This window comes from Corvus hawaiiensis, chromosome 30, assembly GCF_020740725.1.
Source record: "Corvus hawaiiensis isolate bCorHaw1 chromosome 30, bCorHaw1.pri.cur, whole genome shotgun sequence".
NCBI lineage: Eukaryota > Metazoa > Chordata > Aves > Passeriformes > Corvidae > Corvus > Corvus hawaiiensis.
The window spans coordinates 968,469-996,403 of NC_063242.1; the positions used below are offsets into that span (position 1 = coordinate 968,469).

Below are 27,935 nucleotides of genomic sequence, written 5' to 3' on the forward strand. Positions count from 1 at the left end.
AAAAAATCATAGCAATGTCATACTGCAGGTGGCCTGGGCTCAGTTTGGAGGGTTGCATCTAGGAAATTCAAACAGTCAAGAAAAGTATGAAGCCTCCTTCCTGAGCAACTGGGGGGAAACACTACGAGGTTTTCTCTGGCCCTTTGTTTTTATAGCTCTTATGTTCTTGGCTCTGAATGTGCAAAGGGAAGCAACAGTATATGAAAGAGACTTTTTCTGTGCATGCTAGGAAGCCACATCTGTGTGTAGGGAAACTGCATGATTTCAGTCTGGTATACGTTTTTTGTATCAAGAGCTGGGTTTCAGCTCAGGTAAGATTCTTCTTGCAGTTTGGGTTTGGTTTTTTTTCAGTTCAGTTCATCCAGTTATAAAACTGCATTTCAGAATTACCTTTATGCAACTGCTACTGCAGGAATCAACTTACATTTGGTGCGTGGAGAACATAATGTTCTATTTGTTCAGCTTAGTACCCAATATTCAAAACTGAGTACTGTGTACCTGGATGGACAGCAACATCCCCACTTATGTGTAAAATTCGATGTGTGCAGTTGCACAAATAAATGAAGTAAGCTCATTCAACAGGGGAAGTGTGAGTCAACAAAACAAACCAAGGCACCATCCTAAAACAGGACCAAAGTATGCCTTGCCCATTGCATTCCAAAGCCAGTTTTTCCAGGTTCTCTGAGTAGCTGAAAATAATGGAACTCACGGTGCCTTTCTGGCTTCTATTTATCTTTAAAGGCCAGAGAGTAATTAATTACCTTTATTTTCAACTAGGTTGAGAATACCTTAAAATAAGCCATGACATTGTACATGAATATTTACATCTATTTTCAGATGGCTAACAATGTTGTTTAATACCTGATTACTTAAAAACTGAAGCTCTTTGCTTAAGTTCATGCTTCATAGATATGGCTTCTTCCATGTAGTTAAAAGTAGATGTTTTCATCTCTTTTAATTGGCATCTTTCTGTTTGTTCTGTACTTTCCTATCAGTGGTATGTCAGCCACATGAAACTTCAGCAGGCATTTGCAGTTTGTATTCTTTTAAGGGATGCTCTTCCATATGAGCATAAAGTCATGCAAGTAAAAAAAATAGTAAATACTTTAACAAAACTTATCATTTTACTCAAATAAATATATTTTTACTCAAATTAATATATTTTTGCAATATTTGCTCAAGTATAGTACAGTGTTCTACACGCAGATGCATACACAGGTACCTGATCCTTATCCTTGACCTTCAGATTTCTCTTTTTATATCACCATTAAACACCGATTTGTTACTAATGCATACTTTGCAATTAAAGATTAATTGCTTTAAAAGCAAAGGCAGTTTCCTGCCTAGTCCTTAATTAATCTTTATTTAAGACATTTAAATATTTATAGTGACTTACTTTATTTTCATTATAAACACTGTGGTGCTTCAAAGAACTTTTATGTTTCTGAAGGGTTTTCACTTAAACTGCAATGGCTACTCACAAAAAAATTCAGGACCCGTCTCTATCCATAGACTGTGATGTTACAGCAGCTGTAGGCACAAAGATGTGAGGTTTAATGGTGGCAGATTGGTACAGAAAGGGTCAGGTTTCCCTTAGGCCTCATTGTCCCTCACTGAAAAGTGGAACAAAGTGCAGGTAAACTATTACTGTGCCTGCTAGACATGAGCAAGGTCCTACTAACTTCACTTCATGCCAACTGCATAGATAAGGGAACAAAAAAAAAATTGGATCTATTGCTTAACCTTCTGCCTGCGTCAGCATTCATCATGCCAGAGCAGCACACTGCTCTCCTGAAGGACAGCAGCAGGGAGTGGCAGCGGGCTTTTGCCACACCAAGGCATCGTGTTTCCTGGCTCCTGTGCTTTATGAAAGCCACTGTCCAGTATCTGCACGGAGGGCTGGGTTATGCTTCCACCCTCGACCTACCAATTGACTGTACTGCAAACCACTTGGCCCAATCCCCAAGACAATTTTTTAGACTTTCCCAAATTTGCTGAACCCCTGCTTATCTTGCAGATTTTCCCAGGCATGCCTGGACTTGAAATCATCAGCTGAGCCCTATTCAGTATGCAACCTTTCAATTCCTCCAACTACTTAATGCTTTTGGTAATGATGTAATTGTAGGTAGAACAGATTCTACTTCCTTATTCTACAGACAAACGTACCCTGGATCTAGATGGGAGGAATTGGCCAGTAGTAATTCCACAGCACACTTTGTCTGACCTCCTTTCAGTCTGTAGAACCATTTTTTCTCGATCAGCTTTACTTTTCTTGTCTGTTTTCTCTTTAGAGAAGAAGGGAAAGCATAGTTTTTAAGAGAAATCCTATTTTCATACACTAAAACCAAACAGCTTTGCTGGTGAAAAGAAGGATACAGGTGGGAAGGGAGTAGTTTAGGCTCGTAGTTGGGGATTTGCAACTTAAGTGGGATTCTGCATCACATATTCTGCAGTAGGTCACACTTGGTGATCAAAGAGGACCCATAAGAAGGTCCTAATCTGTAAGCAATGGAAACAACCATGGCTCTCCTTTTGGCACAAGGAAGGGTAAGCTGGACTTCTGCATGCAAGTTAAATTAGAGAAACATCACTGTGCTTCTGCTTGGCCAAATTGCCTTCAACAACGGGATCACCACAGTGTTCTGGGAAACACAGCAGGTAAAATTGCTAAGCGGATATGAGAAAACTGAAATCTAAATTGCAGTACAAGCAAATGACCTGCTGCTAAAAACTGTACCCTTACAGATTTGCTTACTGATTGCAACACTGTGTATAAGGTCTGGATTTATCAAGATTATTTGTTTCCATTTATATCTTGTTGGAAAGCAATGGGAGATCACTGTTTGAATGAGGTAGATTACTGCCAATCATTCTGATATGCGAAATGAGGAAATTGAATAAACATTATTCTTGTCATTTTCCGCTGAGTTATTTAACTGAAACCACAGCTGAAAAGGTGGGATTTTTCACACTGTTTAACTGGAAATACTTAATGTAGCCAGAGATCAATATTGATGCTTGAATGGATGAAATATCATTTTAAGTACTGCAGTGCTGAGTAAAGATAACAGTATAATTGGTGATGTGTAGAACGCATCAGGGATGTCAGCTGACCGTATTAAGTGAAATCTTGCTCATCTTAATCATGTGAATGGTTTCAAGGATGTCACTGAATGAGATTCTTTTATAAAGCAAGACTATTGTCTTAATATATAAATGAAATGGGATTGTGCCCACAGATTCTTTTAACAAGGTATGCACTCATTTATTCTAGTCCTGCAATAAAAATTGCTGATTAAATTGATACTCTGCTAATAAGTTTTTCTTCCTAATATACCTGTATCTCCTGTACAGTGAGTTCTCTGTGCAAATTGTAAGTCTGTGTTATGATTGTCCTGCTTCTCTTTGCTGGAGAGTGATACTTTAATGAGAGTCATTTTTGTGATGCTAGCAATAACTTTCAGCAAATCACACTGAGACTTTTATTTTCAGTTGCCTTCTGATAGCATCACCATTTCATTAGCCTTAGCTTATTCCAGAGACAGAGCACTTTATCAGATAATGAAGGCTGAGTAAGCCTCACCTATGTGACATGTGGCGAGTTATGTCATTTCTCTGCCCTTACCTGTTAGATGTGTCATCTGTGTAACTCAGTCTGCAGTGATGGTACTTACACAGCGCCTAGGACAGCTCACATAAATTTTACTTCTGGTTCTATCCCTTTCATTTCAAGACCTGAGGTGGTGGCGCAGCCTTCTTTGTACTTGCATAATATTGCATCTCAAATAGTAAAGGATTTTGATACCTACTGTGGAGAAGAATGATAACTCTGGAAGTGTTTAATATTCCTGCTGAGCAGTAAGGCACAATAAGCATGCCAAATTGGCATGGTGCATGAACTAGACAGTCTCTCATTCTTAACCATTACTGATCAGTGTCTACTGCATAGAGAAGAGTCTCTACAAAGTGTGTCAGGGAAACAACCCTTGTTCTTTGCTATCTGCACAGTCTTCCCTAACTGTCAGTCCAAGCTTGTCAAACAAGGATCCCCTACTGACCACCATACTCTTTTTTGTCCATCCTTCCCAAGGCAATGCTTACTCAGCTGTGGAGTGTTCCTCACATGCATCTTTGTGTTGTGCATGTCCATATGAAACTGAGGCAGTTAGAAAACTTTAAGCATTTAAGTATTTCTTCCTGACACACCAAGGCAATCTTCAAAAAAACACCAGCTTGCTTCTGGATGAGGTAGCACAGTGTCTGCTGCCTAGGATTACTCATGTACTTTCCAGCTGGACTAGCTCAGACTAGAAGAAGAGCACATCTCAAGCAGGTGGGAGATTTCTCTAGCACAGTAGCCACAAGAAATCTCAGTGCATTATGGATAGTTGGGACCAACTGAACCATCAGTATCCAATTAAGGAGGAGACAGCTGGGAGGACTTGAAACTTTTTCCTCTCTTATCATAGATACTGTGATATTGCCAGTCTCTCTAAATGAAATAACAGTAGGGAAGCCTCAGGGCAGATTGTCTGCTTCCCCTCTCTTGGGGAGTATGCCTTATTTTGCTCAGCATATTAGAGGTGGCTGATCCATTGTAATGCAATGTCAAAGGCCTTTGGGACTTAAAAAATGTTGTGTATGTGGTATTGGAAGGGCAAAGAAAAAGCATTGACCCTACCAGATGTGATCTTTTCAGGTGGCATGTATGCACTTGGGTTGACCAAGCTTTAAGAAAATGAAATCATTCCAGTCTGAGCTTAGAGTAAATATAATTATTTTAATTGATTGCCCCCATAGCTTGTAATCAAAACTCCTTGAGGAATATGGGAACCTTTGCATTACAGATTACATGATGGTTCCAGTAAAATTGTTTTCTTAAAAACTGATTCACTTCTGCTGTAACATTTGACAAAAATGTTTGTTAGATCCAAACAGCTATTTGACAAATACTTACCTGTGTGAGGAAGCACTTTGCCATGCTGATTGTTTTGTACTCAAACACACAACAAATCCAGGTGCAATCTAGCACGGTTGCTATTTTCTGTTTGTTATTCAGTCATTTCTTAGTCACCTCTATCTTGCTGAAAATTGTTTTCATCTGTCCAGCAAGTAGAAACATTCTGGTTACTATGAGGTGGCCATTCAGGAACAGCGTCATTCTTCCTCCACCACAAGGAGCATAAGGCAGAAGTGGAAACAACTGTGAACAATGCATAGCCAATAGCAAACAGCTGACAAACCACCCACATGCTAAAAGTGCTTTGTCCAAATAATTCAATGCATAATTAACAAATGCATCTGCAGAAATCTGCCCATTAACAATTTCCAAGTGGAAAACATGGCTAGATAATGCATTTACAGTCTACCTATACTGGATGTAGTAGGACAGTAGGGTTGCATCCTCGTGCTTCCTGAGAACAGAATCATTCTTTGTCAATATAAGGGTTGCTCAGAGCAGTTCAGTTTAAATTAACTGAAGGTATGGAATTGGTGTGTATAACTGAGGTGCAACAAACCCAGTCTGGACATTTTTACTGAAAGCAAAGTCACATAAATACGTTGCCTGATCCAAGGATCCAGTGGGTTGATCTTGGCCAGTGGCTAGGCACCAACCTGGCTGCTCTCTCAATCCCTCTCCTCAGAAGAGGAGCTTAAAAAGCTCATGACTCGAAATGAATTAGATCATTTTACTGTCACAGAGAAAACAAACTCAGCTTGGGGACTTGAACAGCTTGCCCTAGACCAACACAACTCTCCTAGCTGAAATACCAGTTAACACAACTGGTAACCTTTATGGAGTGGACAGGTGTTGGAGTAAGTACATGCCTGCATAGGAAAGTCTTTTTGCTTGGACAGAATAATGATTTCATGTTCATTCATTCATTCATGTAAACTTTGAAGGAACTTATGCAGACACTCTGATTTGTATGTAAACCTCATTTGTTTCCCATCAGTTTTGGACAGCTACCATTTCTCTGTACAGAGTATGAATTTCAAGAGTAGTCACTGTTCCAATGTGGGCAATTAGAAGTATTTTTCTGCAGTATCTCTTGACCCTTGTTTTTATTTTTTGGGCAAGGCTCTTAGGAATTGCTCCAGCTAGTATGCAAGAAAATTTTTGAGGGCAGAAAATTCTGAGTTTCACTGGCACCTGTGTACAACTTCACATTCTAGGGTAAATAGAATAAATGAGGGGTTTTATTTTCAGAGTTCTATACACGACCATCCATAGTTTAAGAAATAAAAAATTAATACAATGATAAATATAATAATTCTGTGTGCAGACCTGTGACAATATGTTAGTGTTTTGGCATTTTGCATAAATGAGTAACTAAAAGTGTCTACACTTAGGTCTGTCTACCTAAGCCTGTATCCCACCTACAACAGTAGCCGAAATACCAAGTTAGCTTAGACTAGCATGACATATTCAGCTTTCAGGATACTTAACACTTTAAGAAGCCATGCAAACATTTTTTGTCCTGAACAGACATTGAGTAACCACTATGAAAGTACTGGAAGAAAATTCTCCTCAGGCTTCTGGTTCACTTCCCAGTGACTGGGATCACACCAGGCTATGCCCCATCCCTCCTCCCAAATGCTGGTTTTCAACGAAAAGTAACACGGGTAGGTAGCAGGAGGGAATAGTGATGGAAACTAAGGTTAGTGATCTGGGCAACCAAGAGTTGTGGGGCCAGACATGCCCCACAATTTAGTTGCCACCTTCACAACCAGAGATCTAGTCAGCCAAAGCCAGTCAGAACATTTCTGTCACAGTCTTCTAAAAGCATTTCCTGACCATGGCCTTTTATCTGATCGGAAGCATCGGCCATCCCGTGGTGGAAGTCGCAAGCCCATCACTTGTGTCAAAACAGTCTCAGGGCAAAGTCTTTAACAGATCTGCGTCAGATGAACAGAAGATGCATACAGAGTTCAAGCAACCTTGCTTATTCACCAAAATTATGGTATTTTATCACCACAAAAAACAGCAAGTGACAACTCCATACATCCTATGTCTATGTGGTTGTCTGGAAAAATCTCTACTCCTGCCATCATGAGACACATGAAACAGTTAAGATGAAGATCACTGACTACACAAGAAAGACCATTTTCTTCTTTCTTGAGGGGAGAAAATTCAGTATCATTTCTTATTTCCATAAAATGAGAGTTTTGTTGATCAATCCCTTTAGTCTTCAGTAGCAGTTGGATGCTTGGATGCCAGACCTGATGATCCTCAGAAAATCCTAGCCTAAAGCCTGCCTGCCTGAGTAGGCTGCACTATTTGAACTTAAAATGGTCCATAAGCCCCTCTGTATATATGTTTATATAAATCTAAAATCACATATTTGCACTAATGCTCTCTAACATCTGTATGTTGCAAGAGATTGCTAAGAGTTCAGTAAAAGAGCAAAATTAATGAGAACAATTGCAACAGCTGTATTTAAATCTGACCAAAGGACAACCTCCCCTGGTATCACCCTACAGCACTCCGTGATGCTTCTTACCCAGACCGTTTGTACCGTGCAGCTTTGTGTAAAACACAGACTGGTACTGGTCAATGTTTCTTTTACCACTACAGTGACGTGCTTTTTGAAGCCCACACATGTTTGTAGCTTCCCACCACATCCTGGGGCAAGGAGTTCCACCCTTTAATTATGATCCTTGTGGAAAGCATTCTTTCTTGTGTTTCATGTTTTTAACTTGCTAACTGCTCATTTTATTGTGACTTCTTCCTTTGCTGTGAAATAAAGTGAAAACCATTCTTTATTCACTTTCTCGGTACTGTTCATGATTTTCCTGGGGCTCTGTCACAGTCCTTTTCCTCATTTGTCCCTCTTCCATATGAAAATCCTAAAGCCTTTCTTTTTCCTTTCCTAGCACAGAAACCATTAAATACCTTTGATCATCCTGACACCCTTTTCTTTATCCTTCTATTGCTATCCTGTCATTTTTGAGATGAGATGACTGGAACCATAGTCAATATTCAAAATGCTAGGTGGGCAATGGATTTCTATGTCAGCATTATCATGTTTCTTCTGCTGTTTTCTGTTCTATTCCTAGTATTTCCTAATATATTGTTGGGGGTTTTTTTGACAGCTGATGAGGATTTAGGTGACATTTTCATAAGGCTGTCTCCAGGCTCTCTTTCCCAACTAGTAGTTAATTTCACTGTGTGTTTATAGATTTCCCAGGGTACAGGTAGGAGACCTTAGTCATTTAGCCTTGAAAACACAGCTAAATTACAAGAGTGGTTGGGCTGTAAATGGGAGGTTGTTGATAGAATTTTGTACTCGCTCAGTTCTAATGGCAACTTTTATTCTTCTAGGTCTTGTTATACCAGAGGTTTCTCACATGTATGTGAGGCAATGTGAATGTTTGCCATGGATCTCACCTTTTTAGTGGGTTGTTGATTATTTTAACAGAACATTAATTCTAACAGAAAACTCATTCAGGAAAGAGTTTGTTCAATGACTTTTACAGAGGGTTTTGCTAATTTTGCCACTGCAAGGCATATCCTGACCAAAACCAAGGGGAATCCAAACAAATGCATAATCCTCTGCAGTACTAACTCGATGGAGATTTCATCCCATAGCCTTCAATATCGGGTAGAGATGCAAAGCACTTCAACCTTTTTCATAGCTGAAATGTGCTATTGGCATCATAATGACTGCTAAAATGGAGTTCTGGAGCATAATGAAATCTGGAATTAAATAAATCACTTCAGTTTTGTAAAAACTTAGCTGCAAAAGAACTTTAAATAGTTGTTTCTAAAAGAGTGCTAACAGAATAAATCTATTGCTACAAGTCGATCAGTCTCATCTCTGACTTTAAAACACTTGCTATGTTATATTTCAATGATTGCTGTCAAACATTCCTTAATGGGCCAAAGACACCTCAGTATCATATCACAAGCACAGATCTTTTCAGCGGTCTCCTTTCATGGAGTGGGAGTCATTTGATTTTGTCCATGTTACCATAAACTCTGCACTACAGTACAGAAGTCAGAGATCTACGAAGTTTTCCTGTTAATGCAGCTTTCTCTGATCAACATTTCTGCTCCTTACTAATTCTGTTTATTCCAGTATGTTATAGGCAGAGTTTTATGGATTTTTATCTCCATTCCAGTCTAAGTCCTGGGGATCTTGGAAACATTGGCAATGGAAACGTTATTTTATAGCTATGGTGGGCTGACTCTGGCCAGCAGCCAGGCACCCATCCCTCTAGTCTCTCACTTCCACTTCTCAGAAGAACATGGGGAGAAAATATGATAGAAAATATTACAGACTGGAATAAAGACAAGAAGATAACTCACTGATTGCCATCATGGGCAAGAAAAACCCCAGACACGACTTGTGGAAAATTAATTTAATTTTTTTTTCCAATTAAAAATAGTGTAGGAAAGTGAGAAACAAAGATAACACTAAACCCACTTTCCCTCTAACACTTCTTTTTCACAGGTTCAACCCCACTCTTTAATTCCTAACTCCTCTACCTCCTTCCCCCACAGTCTAAGTAGATGGAAGCACTGGTCATCTCCCAGTCTTTCAATTTCATTTTGATTTGGAGAGTTAAGAGTGCTCCTTGACACAGTCAACTCCCCTGTCTGTTAACGGCAATTGCAAATTATAAAGCTTGACTTTAATGTAGAATAAGGTTTGAGTATAAAGGGATATTCTCAGCTACTAGACCACGAATGAGGAGGCCAAATACATGAACTAATCCAAAAGATAGCAAATTAACTCTAAGTCATTTGTTTGAAAGACATTTAGGGACATGATTTTCTGTGCTTGTTTTGGAAAGTCATTTACTCCAGTATAGTGGTTTTTTAAACAAGAAAGGAGTCAGACTTCTTTCATTTTCACTGTTGTCAACTGTAAGAGCTTGGAAATGTAGGTATGCAACAGAATGAGTAATATAATTACTCTTCTCATTGTTCTGACTCCCTGTGCACTTCAGGAAGTTTGATCTGAGCAGCTCAACTTCTGGAAGCCCATAAAATTGCTGCAAATGCAGTGGGAAAATAAAAACATACTTTATGAATTAATAACCCCATAAAATGGGAAAGCAATCTATTTTGGACAAGTTTCAGTTTAGTATTTGATAGGTGATAAAATTACTAAATCCTTGATTCTTCTCCTTTTCAGAGCACACTCAACACTTTTAGATATCTGAAGACTGCAAAAGCTGACCAACAACAGCAGGTTTTTAAACATCACTGCTCTTCTGACAAGTAAGTTCTCCATTCTCAGATTTTTTTTTTTCTCTCTGGTATTCCTGACTTGTATTTTATTCTTGCATTTCTTATATGGACTACCACATTCATTTTCTGGGCCAAGTAAACGTGAGTGCAAATTGAATAGTATGGAACTGCTCTTAAATTTCCCAGCTAGAATGAAACCTATCAACATTACAGATAGAGTTGACATAAAGCACTGACTTGCCTAATTATTCCAGCTTGTAGAGCCAATGGAACTGTGGTCATATCTCTGGATGTTTTGGGTAAGCTTTTTCTGGTAAAATGTTTTTTGGATGGAAAAATTAAATTATTTAAGCATTTGCATGTTCTTGCTGGACTTAAGGAAAGGAAGATGGAAGAATTTGGAAACTGCTGGAAATAATAGTGTCTGAGGATAGCCTCTACAGTTAGAGGAAAGAGGGTTAGAAAAACTGGTAAGGATTGGGAAAAGTGGAGAGGGAAAAAACTCTGCATTGAATGGAGGAGGAAGAGGATCCTTACAAAGAGGAACAGAAAAGAAAGTTCCTTGCTGTTCATGACTTGCTGAAGGAGAGCTTCAGAACTTTTTCGAAAATTTTAGTTTTCCTGCACACAAAGTTTAACTTTCATGAGGGACTGCACTTTAAAACACAAAATTATTCTAAACAACCATGTCCACTTACCCTAACTTCTTAAGTGAGAGATCTTATATATCCAGAGACTGCTGCTCCAAAATATCAGTGAAGATTCTCATAGCACTACTAAACTTCACCTTTCTTTCTAGTTTCATAAAACTACTGCAAATACTATGTTATTTGCTACTTCTTGGAATATATTTCACTTATTTCACTTCAGTGTATCCAGTAGATTTTATGAAATGTAGTGCCTGGTTACAGGTTGCTTCAGCTTTGACAATCTTGTTTTATTATTCTGTGGATGATTCGTATTGAAATTTTGGGTGGTTTTTTTTTTTTTTGCCACTGCATATTTCTGAGATAAGGAATACATTGAATTTAGTTCATACAGTATAAAATATTTCATGACCTTCAATATGATAATTAAGCATGTTTAGCTACCAGCAGTCTGCAAAGCAAAAGACTTCTGATGTATTATTTTTATAAAAGAAGAAAAAGTGCTGTGAAGAATATGCACTATTTAATAACTGCCCATGGGAATAAAAATCTTTGGGTTTATATTTATAAAAACAGCTTCCCTCTTTCTTATTGCTTGTTTGGTTGATTTTCAGGCATTTTAGCTGTAAGAACACAGCCAAACTTTTGAGTCTTGTTTGGGGTCCTAAAGGATCACAGGGTCATGACTTTGATTTCTCTCTTCCCAGAAAGCAGAAGTACCGAATACATCACTCATTACTAAGTGATCCACCTGTCCGCAGTTCTGTGTGGTTCACCTTCCTGTTTGGGCCAGAACATGCCACAGGCGTGGATAACAACACAAGCTTCCATATCTACTTAAGTGACCACTCAGTTGTATTTTGCTAAGAGGACAGACAGGCTAGAGCCAACAGCTTCCATTCTTCTTGGATTTGTCTGTGAGATGCAGTTTGGAAGCTCTGTCCTGTTTACCATGAAAAGCAGATTGTAAGGAATATGAGGCTCTTTGACAATGAATCCAAGCTTAATAATTGAATTAATGAATCTCTGTGGCATTAAGCATGTCAGGACTGTGCATAAAACTGATTTATCAGTTCATCAACCCAGGAAATAAATAATAAATTTTGAGACAATCTAAATGGAGAAAACAGGGGGTTTCTTTTTGAGATGAAGTGGGAAGGCAAGTTCCAAGGAAGAGGCTCCATTTCTGCTTGGACAAATTAATTTATTTTCATTAACAACATTATGTTTTCAGGAAAATGCTACAAAAGCAAAGGAGAAGGACAATATACCCATAGGTGAAGTAGTGGTGGTCATATCTCCTTCTGTTTTGTAGTACAGAATTGCAATAGTCACAGGGTAAATCCTCTCCTCTGCTAAGTAATATTGGAACACAAATCCCTCACCTCTGGTCACAGTACCTATCAGCTTCCTTGGCTCTACAGTATTTCCAGCAAAGTATTTATTAGAGATAACTTCAAACTATTCAATGTTCTCATAAAACATTAACCCTACACAATGTCAATGGAGCACATGCTAAATGAAAATATCACAGAAAATACTTGGCAAGAGGAGTCGTAATTGAGGCAGAGTCTTTGCAGAAGATTTCATCAAGTTTCACAATTAGATGTTTTCAGTATTTTGCAGACAACCTGGAAGCCAACAGAATATCCTTGTCAATGAAATTTGTAAATTATACCAACAGTCCAACAGGACCACTTGCTCTATCAAGCAGCCTGGGTTGCTTGGTAACCTCAGCCCATCTATGTATAGCAACATACTGAATTTAAGGCTGAAGAGTACTAGATCCACCAAGAGAAACAGGAATTGTGTTCTAAGGGGTCCTAATCTTTGAGGGAAATATTTCAGGAATCACAGCAGATAAGCAACTTCATTGAAAAAACTGATAACGTAAAACAGGGGTTGTTGCTTCGGTTGTGACTCTGACTTTGGTGAGACTGATCCAGAAGTCTGTGTTTTGGTGCCTCTGCTTTAAGAATGTGTGCTGTAAAAACATAGAGGGTCAGAAGAAATTATCACTCTGTCTTTCTTCTGTGCATTTGCTTTGTAATGAGTTTTCTGGAGAAGGGTTTGTTCCCCTTAGCTGGTATTATTAAAGTGTTTTGGCTTTCTGCCAAAGTGTAGCAGTAAATAATATGGTGGATGACCTCACTAGTTTGATAATCTAGACTGGGTAGTACACTATTACCCAAAAAAAAGTGGGTAACCTCCTTTTACATCATCTTCTCCCTGCTTACTGTATTGTTGACTGGCAGCATAATTCCTGTAGTCAAAATAATGATGGGAGAAAAGTCTTTGATCACTATAATCAGTCCTGTTCCACTGTTGTGAGAATATCATACAACAGATTATTTTGACTGCTACTTTGTTTACATTAGGTACTTATATTAGTAAAGGTGGACCTATATTAAGTCTCATTTAGAGAATTACATAAAACTTTCTGATATATTTATTCAGATTCTTGATATTTGCTTTTTGTTTTCTTAGAAACCAACGAATGACATTTCACATTTTTCTGTTTGTTTATTTATTTATGGCATATATTAAGGTGATTTATTAGTCAAATTAGCCATTCTTTGTACTGAGTAAACAGAACAGTGTGGTTTTTTCTGTGCCCTGCAAGATTTTAGTATTAGCAGATTTCAGTCTCTGCTATGGTGCTTTTCCCTACAGTAGAAAGTAAGGTTTTCTGCCTTTATCAGCTCTCAAGAGATAGCTCTGCGTGAACTAGATATTGCATAAAGCTAACCTGAATAAAATGAAGAAAATACCTTCTCTGAACAGGCAGACAAAGCTACAGATATCAAACTTGGACTAAACACTTCTGTCAGAGGCTGTTTTCTCCAGTCACTTAAACTCTCCCAGCTCAGGGGTTTGATGATCAGCAAATATTTGCTAACAGACACATAATAGTGAATACTGAATGTCATTTAATGTAAAATCAGATATTGAATTTAAGAAGTTTGGCACTACATTATTAAAATTTTATTTTTTATTTTAAATTAGCCTATTTGAAATGAAAGGATAATTTAAAATAAAAATATAGGTTTAAATTTTAAAAATGTACCTATTAATAAAAAGCAAACAGCAGTTTGAACAAAATCCATTCTTGTATTAAAAAATGATGCATGACTTCCTATGCAGACTGCCTGCAGGACAATGGAAAATGAAGCAAGCAGCTCTACTTTGCATGGCTAGTTGGAAACACTTGAGGTGTTAAAGAAGTGAAATAGTGGCTTACCTAAGGCAACAACTGCATTAAACTTACATGTTGATTTGTTTATTTAATAAACATAACAAAAAGGCAAAATACTAAATGAATTATCTTGGTGAAAATAAACAGAATTATTACTATAAAGAAAACCAATATTATTTCTTATTTCGGGAATTTCAGAACCAGATTAAATGGGCACTGAGATATAAAGGGAACATGCATTTTTTGTTTCAGCTTTTAAAGACAAGGTAGCATCCAGGCAAGTATATTTGAGTTCTGTTTTTGGTAGTTATGCAATATGAAGAAAAGAGAAGCTAGATATGTATTTGATCTTCCTTTTTCCTAGAAATGCACCTTGAGTCTTAGGCACTACTCCAGCTCCCTAATGTAAAATTCTGTTCAAATGAGTGTGATGGATTTACTTTCAGATATTTTTTCTCAGATTTCTAGCAGAACTTCTGCAGTAAAAGCCAAATGGTGCTGAATTCTTTGTTGTGGAAAAAGGCACAGGAAAATTCAGATGAGTGTAGAAAGACTATAAATAAAAAACATTAGCCTCTGACCCAACAATTGTCCAGAAACAAGTGTGATTATGTGGACAAATGGTGCTGATCACAATCTTCTTTCCCCACAGTGCAGCAGTTGCTCAGCATAGAGCACTGCTGAATAGATAGATATGCCTTTGACATAAGCAGGATGGAATATGTCTGCCCACAGTGAGATAGAGCAGTCACTGACTGGGCTGACAGCTATAACAAATAAAGATCTTGCCTCAGCGGGAGATGTTGAGCACCTGTGACACTTGTCTTTGCTAATTCAGGTTTTTGCAGATGAATGCAAAGGTGAATATGAAGGGTCACAGTCACCTGGCTGGGAGGGGTGGGCAGCAGCAGGGAAATCTGAATGAGGTAATCACTTTTAGGGAGCTTCTAATCAGTCAAGAAATGCCAGTGGCACCAGACACACAAAAAGCAAAAATTCAGATTTCTAATTGTAGGCAGGGATTATCTATTCCCTCAGGATTTTGTGCCAGAGCAGCCATTGCCTGCCTTTTCCACCTGATGCTGAACCCACAAGCAGCACCTTCACTCCCTGCCTCAGCGGACGCTCTTCGCAGCCCTCCCTTCCTCCCCAGAAATGTCTGTGGCCCCAGGTCTCATCCTGATCCCTCAAGGGGACCCTTTGAGGGGACCCTTGTGTAACCCCCACTTTGAGGGACGCTCTGCAGGGGTGCTCATGGCAACAGGAGGAGTTAAGTGGGCAGGTCCTGCTGGGGTGTTGGGTGCCATAGTCACTGCTCTCACCCTCATGGATGCTCATTCCTCAAAAATCCCATGAACACACATCTGTGTAACTCCTGGCATCTGATGGAGGGTCCTAAGTTTAGTCATGCCATCATCTTACATTCTTCCAGTTAACACAGAGGAGGAGTACTTGGAGGGCAAGACCTTGAGGGTTCTGGTCCATTTAAGGGCTGATTGAGCCTTCCAATGTGTCCAGTTTCTTTCTGTTGTTGGTCAAAAGCAACTGTTCTCCAGAACTGGGAGCTTTGGTAAAGTGCCTAAATGTAGGCAGGATCGCTGTGAACTTCAGTCCTCATTCCTGTAGGTGAGGAGAGTGGTCTCTGCTCCTTACAGTGCACAGGCAGGCTGCTGCTCTGCTCCTGCTCTCAGCAGCAGAGGCAGCTGAGCCTTCCAGGTGTGGGCTCTCCCAGCCTCGCTCCTCTGGGCACAAATCACGGATGCCCAGCAGCAGCCCTTCCAGTGAGCACAGGATTCTGGGCTGAGAGGGGCTGCAGGGTCAGTGTGCCTGCCTCAGCCCTTTGGCTGAAGAACAGCGTTGCATCACTCTCAACATTAAAAACAGAAGAAATCGATGTCGCTGCAGCTGGGATCCCTGGGGCTGTGGAGTATGTCTGTGACACCCTGTCTACAGCAGCTCCTCCTGGGGCTCTGGCAAAGGGCTGCAAATTCCTGACATACCAAAGAATTTGGGGCAGAGAGCGAGTGTTTAGCATCTTTTTAAACAGGAGTGCCTCTTCCAGAGTATGATTCCCCCATTCTGATACGACAGGGCAGGTTCAGCCCAGCTTAAGAGCAGTTTGGCTAAATGGAGTCCGATGTAGCTCAACACACATAGTATTTCTGTGTTGTAGTATAATAACCAGTTAAAAGATAACACTTATTAGACATACTATTTGCCTGTCTTGTCAGGATAGAAATGAGCAAAAAGCCAGAAATACAGCTCATTAGGAAGGAACTAGGCCATATAATTACCCTAAGAAAATTGTCTTCATCATTTTTTTTTCTTTCTCTCTCTCCTTTTTTTTTTTCCTTTTTTTTTTTTTTTTTGGCTAATGGTTCTTACTATTCACTGAGATTTACATATTGAATAGAAGAGCAGAGCATCTGTCTTCTGGCCTATTGACTTCATCAGGCTTGGGGAGTAGAGGTGGAAAAAAGGAAAAAAATATGTGAATATAATAGCATGAATTATTTTATGCTGCCATATGGACTTAAACTGGTTTTAAAAAAAGGAGATCTCCATTTCAATGCTATTTGTCTTATCATAGAAACTTTCCTTTTCTTCATTCTTCTACTTCCAGAAAGGTCTTATTCAGAGTATTCTATCCTAGCTGAAAGGTCACTGTTGTCCTACAAGAGAGACCTCCCTCCCTTTCCTGTCAAGTCTGGATGCTGTGAATAGGGCTCTATTTCTCAGAGGCTGAGAAACATCAGTTGGAAGGTGGATATTGCTCTCCACTCCTGGAGGTCAAGTGTGTCACCCTTGGTGCTGCAGAAATTGTGGGAGGAGACGGAAGGGCAATCACAGCAGTCCTCCTGGCTCTGACCCTACAGCACTCAGCATGCTGACCACCCTCCCACTGCATTGCACCATTAATTTAAATTAATTCAGTCTCTTTGATAGATAGTTCCCTAGATAGGTAATCTTTAGTTTTATATTAAATTTCTTAGTCTAGGCATTTAACATTTTTATTTGTATACACATTTTTCTTTGTGCAGTCCTGACTTTGACAAGGCATTGATGAAGTAACACATCCTGCAATATGAAGCAGTCAAAGGGATCCTCATTCCAACCAAATTCTGACATTGCCAATCACATTAATCATGTTTCATTTTAGTTTTGTCTTATGGTATTCAGTAGGAGTTCTTATGGAGTAAAACTCAAGTCCATGTGAATAATGCTCTGAGCTTTTTTCTGTGATACTGGGAGAGGACATGCAGGAAGGCTGTTGCCATTCCAGCTTGTGCTGTGAAGAAGTAAGAGACTAATTAACCAGTATGAAATGGAGACAGGACTCTACCATAAGGCTACTCAGCTTGGTGATTTCATTGGTTTGTGATCAGAGACCTTCGGCTGCACTGGATGGTTTGAATCAGAGTACGACAAAGAGCAACAAACCCAACACTAGAGGAGGATTTGAGGTCTAGGACAAAAGGACAGTCTCAGACCCCCTGGCAGACATGTTTATGGAGAGATGGCCTGTACTGCAAGAAATGGCTGTAAGGGCATAAAGGGACCTTTTTCTGCTTGTATTTTCATACTTCCTAAATTAAACTGTGCCTATGTGCCTTTACAAGCATCTCTCTCTCTTCACTTGCTTATAAAAACTCAGACCAGCTCCAAGTTCTTGCTATTAATAGGAAAAAGTAAAGATATTTGAAGAAAAGAAACAAGAAAGACTTATTACTTGCAGGTAAAAGCTCAGAGGGAATAGGATATAAACAGCACGGAAGAAATCTTTAGAGAGTCTAGCTGCTACTGTTTGGCATGCTTTTACTCAGTGTCTGCAAAAGGAGATTTGGGGCAAAGCTGAAAACACTCAAGAGACAGAGCAGAGGGTGCACAGGTAACATCAGGAACTCCTATCAAAATTAGCAGAGTTTCTGAGGACAAAGGAATAAGAATAGTTAAATAGTGTTTTGCAAAAAAGCTACATCAGTTTAATTGTAGCCTTTCAAAGTATCTGACCTCAAATAGACAAGGAGGCTCACAGGTTTCAGACTGATGATTGGAAACTATGATAAGGTTGCAAACAATCTGTTAATTTTGGCTTAACTGTAGTCTTTTTTATGCTTAATTATTGGTGACATTTTCCATGTATTGCCACAGAAAAGGACAGACTAGAGACTCCTAAAACATGACTCTTGTAAAGCAGTGAGAGTGTAGATATCAAAATGACCAGAAAGGGACTAGATCAGTCCCCAGCAAATTAAGAATGTGTATTCACTATGCTTGTAATAATGGTAGTGTATGTTTTATAACATTACATTTAAGCAATTGTAATTTCAGTCTTATGGAGCAAAGAGTGCAATCACTGAGATTTAACTTTTAAATAGTGGATTTAATTGACACTGCTTGAAAAATATTCACAGCCCTTCAATAGTTGGTATTGTCTCTCCCCTTATCCTACATGATTGTTTTAATTTAAACTAGCTCCTTGCTTTGTGCATAGAATTATTGACAAAAACATGTCTTTCTTCAGCAAATGATTAGCTAAATCATCCTTTTATTTACAAGCAGCACTGTGTCCCTGTGCCCTAAATCTTGCTAGCTGGAAGAGTAGGAGGGGAAGCAATTTAATTAAGTTAACTTTATTGACCCAGTGGAGCTGTTGTTTAATAGCATGGCTCCCTGGAGTGTAGTGCAGGTAAATTGAATGAATGCCACAGAATATCACTTCCCTGCATTGCATATTTCAAACCTCTGCCAGGCAGTTTGGGATGAGCAGCCAGTCGGGAAAAAGGTTTTTCCAGCCTTGCTGGTGTAGATGGCATTTCCCGTTATGCTCCGAACCAAGGTGCCGGGTGTTACCCATGCATTCCTCTGAGTGTATCGAGAGGGATAACTCTGGGACTATGTGTTGTGCTCAGCTGCTGCATTTGGAAGGCAACTCTGTGGATGGGCTCTTCAGCTATGTATCCAAAAACGCCTTTTTATGAAGGAGGAAAACTAGCATGTGAGTCTGAATGAAAGTGCTGTGAGTAAACTATTTAATACTAAAACCTCAATACGCTGCATGAGAAATCAGACTCCAGAAGGATAAGAGACATTTCTTCAAGCTGTGCTTGTCATTAAATACTTGGGAACAAAAAGAAAAATTGCAAAACTTCTTTTTTTAATAGGTTTTTGATAAAACAAAAGCTACAAATACTTCCACAATGTATACTCATATATAATAGCGCCTGGTACTATTTCAGTTACTGTTTCTGTTGTTAAAATCTTTGTCCTAATGTTTTATTGGTATATAAGATGAGTACAACTGCTCCTCTGCAGCTGACTGGAACACACACCCTTTTCTACACTGTTCTTCAACACTGCCCACTGAATGATAAAAAACAGTATCTCAGTCTCTTGCACCTGTACTTTCAATCACTTCTTTTAAAAGTCAAGCCAGTTATGTAGTTCTGCAATGTAACAGCAACTTCCTACAGCTTTTAACCCCTGAAGAATTTAATTTTCCTTGATTAAAGCTGAGACCTGAAGATCCAGTCCTACAGTTTTGCTTGAAGAATTAAATACAGCCACTCAGCTAATTTATGCTTCACTCTGTAAAAAAATAAGTGGTAGAACTTTATTTACAATTCATACTTTTCTCACATTCATTCAATTCAGTGTCTGAAAAAGTTTGTGTGTAATTTTTTATCTTATCTAGAAACAGATTTTTCTTTACTTCAAACTGCTGTTTCAAATTTTAAATGCCTGTGAGATGAGAGAGATGGGCTGTAGGGGAGCAGCACTGTTCTTTCTGGTGTGGACCAGAGTAGTGGAGAGACGCAGGCAAGTGTCAAGCATGTAAGTCCTTCTTTAGGTTAGACTTGTGTATCTTCTAACAATCACATTTAAAGAGTTGCAGTGATTTTTGCCCCCATGGCAGGCTGTTGATGAGACTGACTGTCCTTTAGAATGTCATGTCTCATGGCACTGAGGCACTTTTGGGGGTGGTTGGCCCTTGGGGTGATCATTTTCAGTTCCTCTCCTGACCTTTATGCCCTAATATGCCACAGACATCCTCAGAAGTGCTGCCAGGTGCTTTTAATATAGAAACCCAAGCTTGGTGCAGCCTCGGGAAACTCCAGGCACTCAGAATCCAGCCCTCTGCTTCGACCTCTGGAAAAGTTAAACTGCTTTTAATTCAATGTTAGATTAATGTGGCTTTTGACTGGCACTGCATGTTTGTGTACTAGTTTGAAAACAAACCAGTGGGACATCACAAGTCAGAATTATAATTTAATATGAAAATTAAAATAAATGCAATAGTACAAGAACACTGACAGAGTCAGGATACAACCTGACACCCTGTTAGGGTGGTGGTAGCACTCCAGATGAAGTGGTCCTGTTGAAGCGGTGATCCTGTAGAAGGGTCTGGTCTTCACCTGAAGGTCCAGCTCTTGTCCTCTGGAAATCCAGTAGATAAGGAGTGCTCGTGCTTTTCCAAACCCAGGATTATATCCAGGTGGGAATGCTTGGCTGCTCCCCCCTGGGCAGAGCATCTCACAGTGGGCTGATGTAATTCTATGAGTCACGCGGTGGGTCCTTGATCGCCCACTGAACAGAGATAGCCCCTCAGCAGGAGTTATCAAGGATGAGCCATGGTAGAAGAACACGACCACTGCCCCACCTGCTTTAACAGCTTGTGAAGATGATAACAGAATACATGCTTTTGGTTACATCTTACACTGTAACCTAGGACAGTTTGCAGAAAATTATGATGTCTTGCATGAGTAACACTGAGCAATTTACTAGCTGATATTCTTCAGTGCTCTATTACTCTACTTTCATTAAATGTGTGCTTTGGCAGCCATTGCTTGAAGTCCATATTCCATATTTGTGCAGAAAAGTGCAGTTTCTATGCTAATAATTGTGTCTGAAATAAAGATATTCTGAAAGCCTTATTGTGTATCTAATGGAATAAGAAGAAAACATATTTCCATGATGCCACACCACAGTTCCTTCCAACAGACAAATTACAGTGAATCATAAGTGTTTTCCTGCATAAGAATGCATACTGTATTTTTAGGTGAAGTTCTTTAAATGTGTTAAAATGCAAATACATTATAAATGCCTTCATTTTAGTTTTACTTGATTATAGTTTTAAAGGAATATTAAATCAAGGTTTCTAATATTATTTATTTAGTATGTTTAATTTTTAACTTAAAATTATTTAATGTATGTGTATATTAGTACTAATATAAATTAATATATGCTAATTGATGGTTCTGGGTGGGGCACAGAAGTCATGCCTGATGCTATTTTAGACTTCAATATGTATATTTTTTGGTGAAAAAAATTGAACTTAAGCATCTCCCACCCCTTGCCACAGCCTTCCACCTATCTCTGCCCTTTCCTTCCCATTGTGCTGGCATAGTTCTTTTTAGGACTGAACTCTGATGTGGGTTAGTAACCTTGAAAGATTACCCATCTCCTTTCTTTTCCTCAAGGTCCTTTATAAAGCAGAGCAATGTGCTCATCTGGTTTGCAGTGTAGCCTCCAAATCATTGCTCCAGAGCAACTGAACATGCATCAAGGGGAAGGGAGCTGACTCAGTTCAGGCAGGCCAGGGGAAAGTGCCCATCAAACCACCACTGGATTTTAAGACATGCCATTTGCTTGATGCTATAGCCTGTAAACTCTACACATACACACTTAAGCAACAGTAATGGTGTTTTTTCTGAACTAAATCTTTGCTGAAAACTTTTGCCAGTACAGAAACAACATTTAGGGTTAGATTTAGTTTTCAAAATTTGAAGGTTTTACAAGTTTGGAGAGTTTTAATAGCAAAAACTAGGGGAAAGTTTGTGTCAGTACACTTACACCACAGATAAGGACCATTTGTTTATCTTAAAATTGGGTACAAGAAATTTGTACTTTCTATACTTAAAAGAGATTGCTCATTTACTAGCTGGTTTTGGGTTGGGTTTTTTTTTTCCAAGTACAACGTATATCAAGTGGACAGAGGTAACATACTGTAACTTTTTCCCCCCAGATACTAAAAGAAGCTTTTCCTGTGGCTGGTCTTTCCCACACCTAAGGGACACTGGGGCAGAAGTTTTACAGCTGCAGAGGGATGGCATCTTCTGTGCTCCAGCTGTTCTGCTTAAAGATGTTCCTGCTTTCCTCTGCCACTGCCACCTAGCAGCTGGCAGTGCTGCCCCTCTGGTTTTGCTAGTGGAGTTCCTTGCATGATTTCTCTTTGGCCTGAAACCTGCTAGCTCAGCCAAGCCAGTTCAGATCCACAGGTCACATAAACTGGCTCATTTGGCCTTGAGTATTTTAGAGAGTGTTCATGCAAACCCCTCTGCTGGCACAGCTGTTGGGCAAGGTGTGAAGACCAGGGAGAAGTAATGTGTTGCGGTGGCTAAGTCCACTTTACACCCCCCAAGCTGCCTTAAAAGTGGTCTCTCCTTACAACAGTGTGCTAGAAAGTTCTCCCTTTGTCTAGATTCTGCTGGTCACTGGCCCTCTCCCCCCTCCCATCCCTTTTCCCATTGGCCCCTGTTATGTCATTCAACCTTGCCTCTGCCCCCTAGCCCTTAGACTATTGGTTTTGGATGCTCTGCCCACCTTTGGGAATTTTCGGGATAAAATGGGCACGGGCTTTCAGTTCTGGGTTCTTCTTGCCTCTGTTCTCTTCGGGGTGTTGCCATTAAACACCTTGGAATTGCATGCAGAGAGCCCCTCTCACCTCCTTGTCTCCGGTTCGTGCACAGACTGTGTGTGTGAGCGGCTGTTCGCGACCACCTGCGAAGGTGAGATCGTGTGCACGCGTGGGTGCTGGGAGAGCACTGCCTGAGCGTGTCCATGAGGGACCCAGTAGGGACAAACGCGACATCGATCCACCGAAGCCCTCTTCCATAGTAATGTTGTCAAACCAGTGTAATGTTGTGTGATAAGTTAGCTATTCCCTAAGTTTGAGCCACTTTAAACACAAGAGAAGGTGACAGAAGTGGCTGTAGCTTGGTTGTGTCCAGCAGACTTGCATTCAGGTGTGATGCTAAGCATGCAGTGATAAGTAAACCCATATGCAAGTATTTTTGTTCACACTGGTATTTAGATATTCATTCACAGTTTTCTCCCCTCTAAAGACTAGCATGGACTTATGCCTGCATTTTGAGGTTGGTTTTCTTTGCTTCACATTAATTGATTAGTCATTTATTTCAGTAAGTAGAGATCAATGATGATGTGTCGAACCTTTGCTACACTGGAGACAAAACTTCAATTTAGACTCCAACATCATCTCTAAGTTGACCAGTTAGAAACGTAAGAGTTGATTAGGAGGTGCTCTCAGCAGCTCATGGAGCTTAACCTGGCAGCAGACAGCTAATGCTCCATAATCCCAGCTATGGAAAGGCCTAAGGAGTTTGAAGAGTTCAGTTTGGTAATTTACTAGGAAATCCCTGATCATTCCTCCAGAAGAAAAATTAAGAATATGGAGAAGATAATGTGGTCTGGACACCTCAGGAGGAACCCAGATGCTGAACAGGATTGATTGGTCTCTTTGACCTCAGTCAGAATCCTGTTGCTGCAATATCTAAGTGGATTGTCTGCCTTATTGTGTATTACCATGAAAGGATGGCTGCACCAGAGTCACAACGAGAAGATCCCTTCTCTGCTGCAAGGTGTATCATCAATGGTATTGCTCTTTAAATTCCCTACCAGTAGATGACTATAACCTTCATGAGTAAAACTGACAGAAGGACCAGGAGAATAAACGTAGTTTCTCAGCTTGGAAGTCACATATGAGAATTAATTAAACCTAGTGGGTTTTTTTCTTAAATAAGGGAGGTTAAATAAAATTATTGAGAAGAACCTTGTTCCCTTGCATAAATGCAGCGTAGTATTTCAAAAATCCTGACCACGAGAGAGAAGAAAAAAATCACAGGAAAGAAAGCTTGTTATTACAAAATCCAGGAAGTCTGAAGGGAACTCTGTAGTACACTGGCAGTAGAGGTATTCTGACTCAAGAAACTGCTTCACAACCACATCAGTCAAGTCAGACATGGTATTTTAAAGACTTTTATTGAAGCGCAAAAGGCCTGCAATAACCAACATCGTAATTTCTGCCAGAGAACAGGAATTAAATAGTCATTTCGGTATTTTATTTCATGATCATCATTAACTGTCTTCTGCACCCAGATTATAAGATATCTCTTAGCTGTGTTCTGCATCCACAGAATCACAGAATCAATTAGGTTGGAAAAGACCTCTGAGATCACCGAGTTCAATCTTTGACTGAACACCACCGTGTCATCTAGGCCAAGGCACTGAGTGCCATGTGCGGTCTTTCCTTAACCACCTTCAGGGACAGTGACTCCACCATCTCCCTGGGCAGTCCATTCCAATCTTTAATCACCCTTTCTGTGAAGAAAGGTTAATTGGACATGAGGAGAGCTGCTAGGTTGTTCTTAAAACCTATCCCGTTCCTTGGTCTTGAGGAGAGGCTGAGAGAATGAGTTGGGGGAGGAAAGTCATATTCAGATGGCCTAATTTCCATGTAAATTCCTGTGTCAGATGTTACCTGAAGTTTTAAAGTCTGTTAAGAGGAAAGAATTAGACACAGAAACTAGTGTTCTTATATAGGCCCTGTGACAATGTACCCTGATAGCTAAATGCAAGTAAGCATCACTCAGCCACCTTCCTCTTGGACTAGTTCATTTATGGAAGACATGGGAAATGTAGGAATACCAGTGGTGCCACTTTAGCACAGCAAATTCACAGCTTCATTTGTGTTCCAGAGTACCAGTCACTGGCTGTCATGGTGCCCTGACTGAAAACACAAAATATCTTGTTAATCTGTGTGTGCTAATAGATTTTCTGTGTTGCAGAATATGAACATAATTTTGAATAATTCTGCTCTCATAATGCATATAATTTCTACTCTAAGTAACTACTCGGCCTTTTAGCAATAATTCTTGATATTTTTAAAGATACGGGTTATAATTGATATTTGTGAGTTATAATTACCTCTTGAAAAAAGAGTCCACTGAAATACCTAGCCACTACTACTCAGTACGTTTCCATGTGGAGTGCATGCAATCGCAATAATTCTAGTTAAATAAGAGGTTGCCTACATACTGGCCTATTTAATGGGTTTTACATCCAAGAACAATCAAAAAGAAAAATCTAATGTTCTGTCTCTAGATTTTCTACTTTTTATTTCAGGTTCCACTCTTTGGCTCCACTGTGGCAGAAAAGAGATGCTTTATGCCTGTGATACAATTGTATTCTGAAGCCCCAGGCCTTGACCAGTACAACTAGTTCTTATGGGTAGCTTCAATAATTTAAAAGCAAATCTAGCACTGGGAGAGGAGGGGAAAAACACTTTTTGTGAAGTTAGACCCCACATACGCATCCAGCAGTCTGGAAGAGTTTCAGGGATGAGCAAGACCCACTGTTTACCATAGAGTTGCAGTCATGCATGTCACTTACAGGACCTGTTCTTGGCTAGAACAGTTCTATAGGTTATGGGACAGTCAAAAGAATGGTGGCCCTTTGCTTCAGGGGCACCTGCTGAACAGACATTACTATAGACTGTGTTTAGATCCTATTTAATCATAAAATAATAGAATATGCTGAGTTGAAAAGTACCCATCAAGATCATGAAGTCCCACTCCTGGCCCTACACAGGACACCCTAAGAATCCCACCCACCACGTGCATGGCACAGATCTTCCCTACATGAAGTACTGGAAAATGTAAAAGCTGTTGGTTTTCATCCTTGTGTATATGCTCCATCAACAGGAACAGCATAAATAGAAGGAGGCTGGATGGGAATAAAAGGAGAAGCAGGGAATGACTGGTAGTGTTATGTATAGCAGAGACTATAGGAAGAGAGAAGATGAACAGGAGGAAGGGCAACTATATGAGTAGCAAAGAGAGGAAAAGAGATCAACAGACTAGGAGAAGGTAAACCTGCAATGATAGAAGGGCCAGAAAACTGTTAATGGAAAAATGAGAACAGAGAGAAGAAAGAGAGATGGCACATTCTGTTATTTAATATAAGGCTTAATGGGCCAGGTACTCAGAAGAATTTTTAATCTAAATAAGGCAACTGAGTCATCTTCTTAACCTGAATTCTCTAAGTGTTCCCTTATGACCAGATGAATGTATGTGTTATCTCATAATGTGATTATGACAGAAGATGCAAGCAAAGCAGGTTTGAACACAGTATCTGTAGCATATAGGGACAGCTCTTGGGAAAGTTGGGAACAGATGGAAAGTCAGTGAACCTACCCAACTTTTAAAGCAGAATACTTGAGAAAGCTGCTTTTTTGTTTGAAATACTACTTAAAGATCAGCACACACACACACCCCCCTTCACTTTCCCAATCAAAGAGGGAGAATTGATAGCTGAGAGCTATGCAGATCTTGATGCTGTAATTTTTTAGCCATAAAAGATACTTTGCCTACCCACCTTATAAGCAGTCAGGTGCAGCACAGACATTATTCAGTCAATTTTTCTGCACAGAAAAAATCATAAATTCCTGCCAATGAGCAAAAAGAACTTAAGGCAACATCCATTTACTTGTGTTCATTTTACATGGCTTTATAAGGCACTGTGCAACATTGCAGCTTGTTGCTCCTCAGTAACGTTTCCTATCTCATTTATGTTGTAGGGGTGAATTTGATTTCTCTTATCTGCTACCCTCTCCCTGCACCCATGTGTGACATTAAACTGCATTGCTTTGGCCAAAATTACCAAAGTACTTTCTGTAATATAGTCCTAAATGGCATTCTCAGATTTAAGGTGAGATTGTTTCTAAAAATACTTTTCTATAACTTGAAGAAGAAAGTGCTACAGAAACTGAAATTTTGACTATGTTTCCTACAGGTTTTCTTACTCTAACGCGTACATGTTGCACTGTTTGCTTTTCATGCAAGAAATACTGTGAGAAGTATAGGCACAGATTAGTTCAAATAATTTTATTCATCAGCTATGTGTGGAAACACAGAATACTGAGAGAGCCATCAGCAGGCTAAGAGATTATTTAAAGTGATACTGCCAAATTCTCAAGTGCCACTTCAGTATGTTAGTGGATTAGTGTTTAATCATTACTTTAAAATGTGTTGCAGACTCCAAAGTGGTCTGCTCTACAAGGGGAGCATGTTGAAAAACTGGAAATGTAAAGGCTAAGATAAGAACGCTGCCTAGATGCTGTACAGGTCGTAGGACAGTCTGAAATGAGAGCTGGTTCCCTCCCTTCTGTGACCAATAAGGTTTGTGTGCCTGTGTGATATAACAATATGTAGTGAACTATAAGGTCTGGGAAATTAAAGTAACAAATTAATGACTATTGTGACTTTGAACTCCATTGATCTTTCCCCCTGTCCAAGACAGGGATGGCAATGTGAGCTATTATCAATGTAAAATTTACTGGAAAAAAGCAATGACAGGGGAAGTTAAAATTAGAGCAGTCTTCAGTTTTTGCAATATTAAAGTATAGATGATGAATCACAGTCAATGTAGATAAACCACTTACCTTCATAAGGCTGATGTAGGATGGGAGCAAACGCTCCCCATTCAAATATCCTGTTGGATGCCTGTATACTATCCGACAGGCAGTAATCAGGGCAAAGCAGTACTGAAATTAATTCCTATAATACTGAGGGGTTTAATGAAAATCCCGATGACAAATTGTCTTTGTTGTTCTCTTCACCATTTTCTCTCTTGTATCCTAGGTTAATTATATGGCATTTTAAGAGAAGCTTTTTGAGCATACTGTACATGTTGAAGGAAAAGTAAAATGCTGTCAGTTGCTGGAACTTGCTCAGACTCTCACAAACATATATGAATTTAATGCTGATAGTATTTTAATCTGAGGGCTCATCATTTATATTTTTACCTGTCAAAA

General features: G+C 39.5%; 1 protein-coding gene across 16 annotated transcripts in view; it reads left to right on the plus strand.

Moving 5' to 3' along the window:
* LOC125318595 (poly(rC)-binding protein 3-like) overlaps positions 1-27,935 on the plus strand; it is a 509,055-nt gene that overhangs the window by 321,694 nt on the left and 159,426 nt on the right. For all 16 annotated transcript variants that reach the window (XM_048289516.1, XM_048289519.1, XM_048289520.1 and 13 more), the window contains one exon: positions 10,146-10,231. The gene's annotated coding sequence lies outside the window, so the exon portion shown is untranslated. The remainder of the gene's footprint in view (positions 1-10,145; positions 10,232-27,935) is intronic.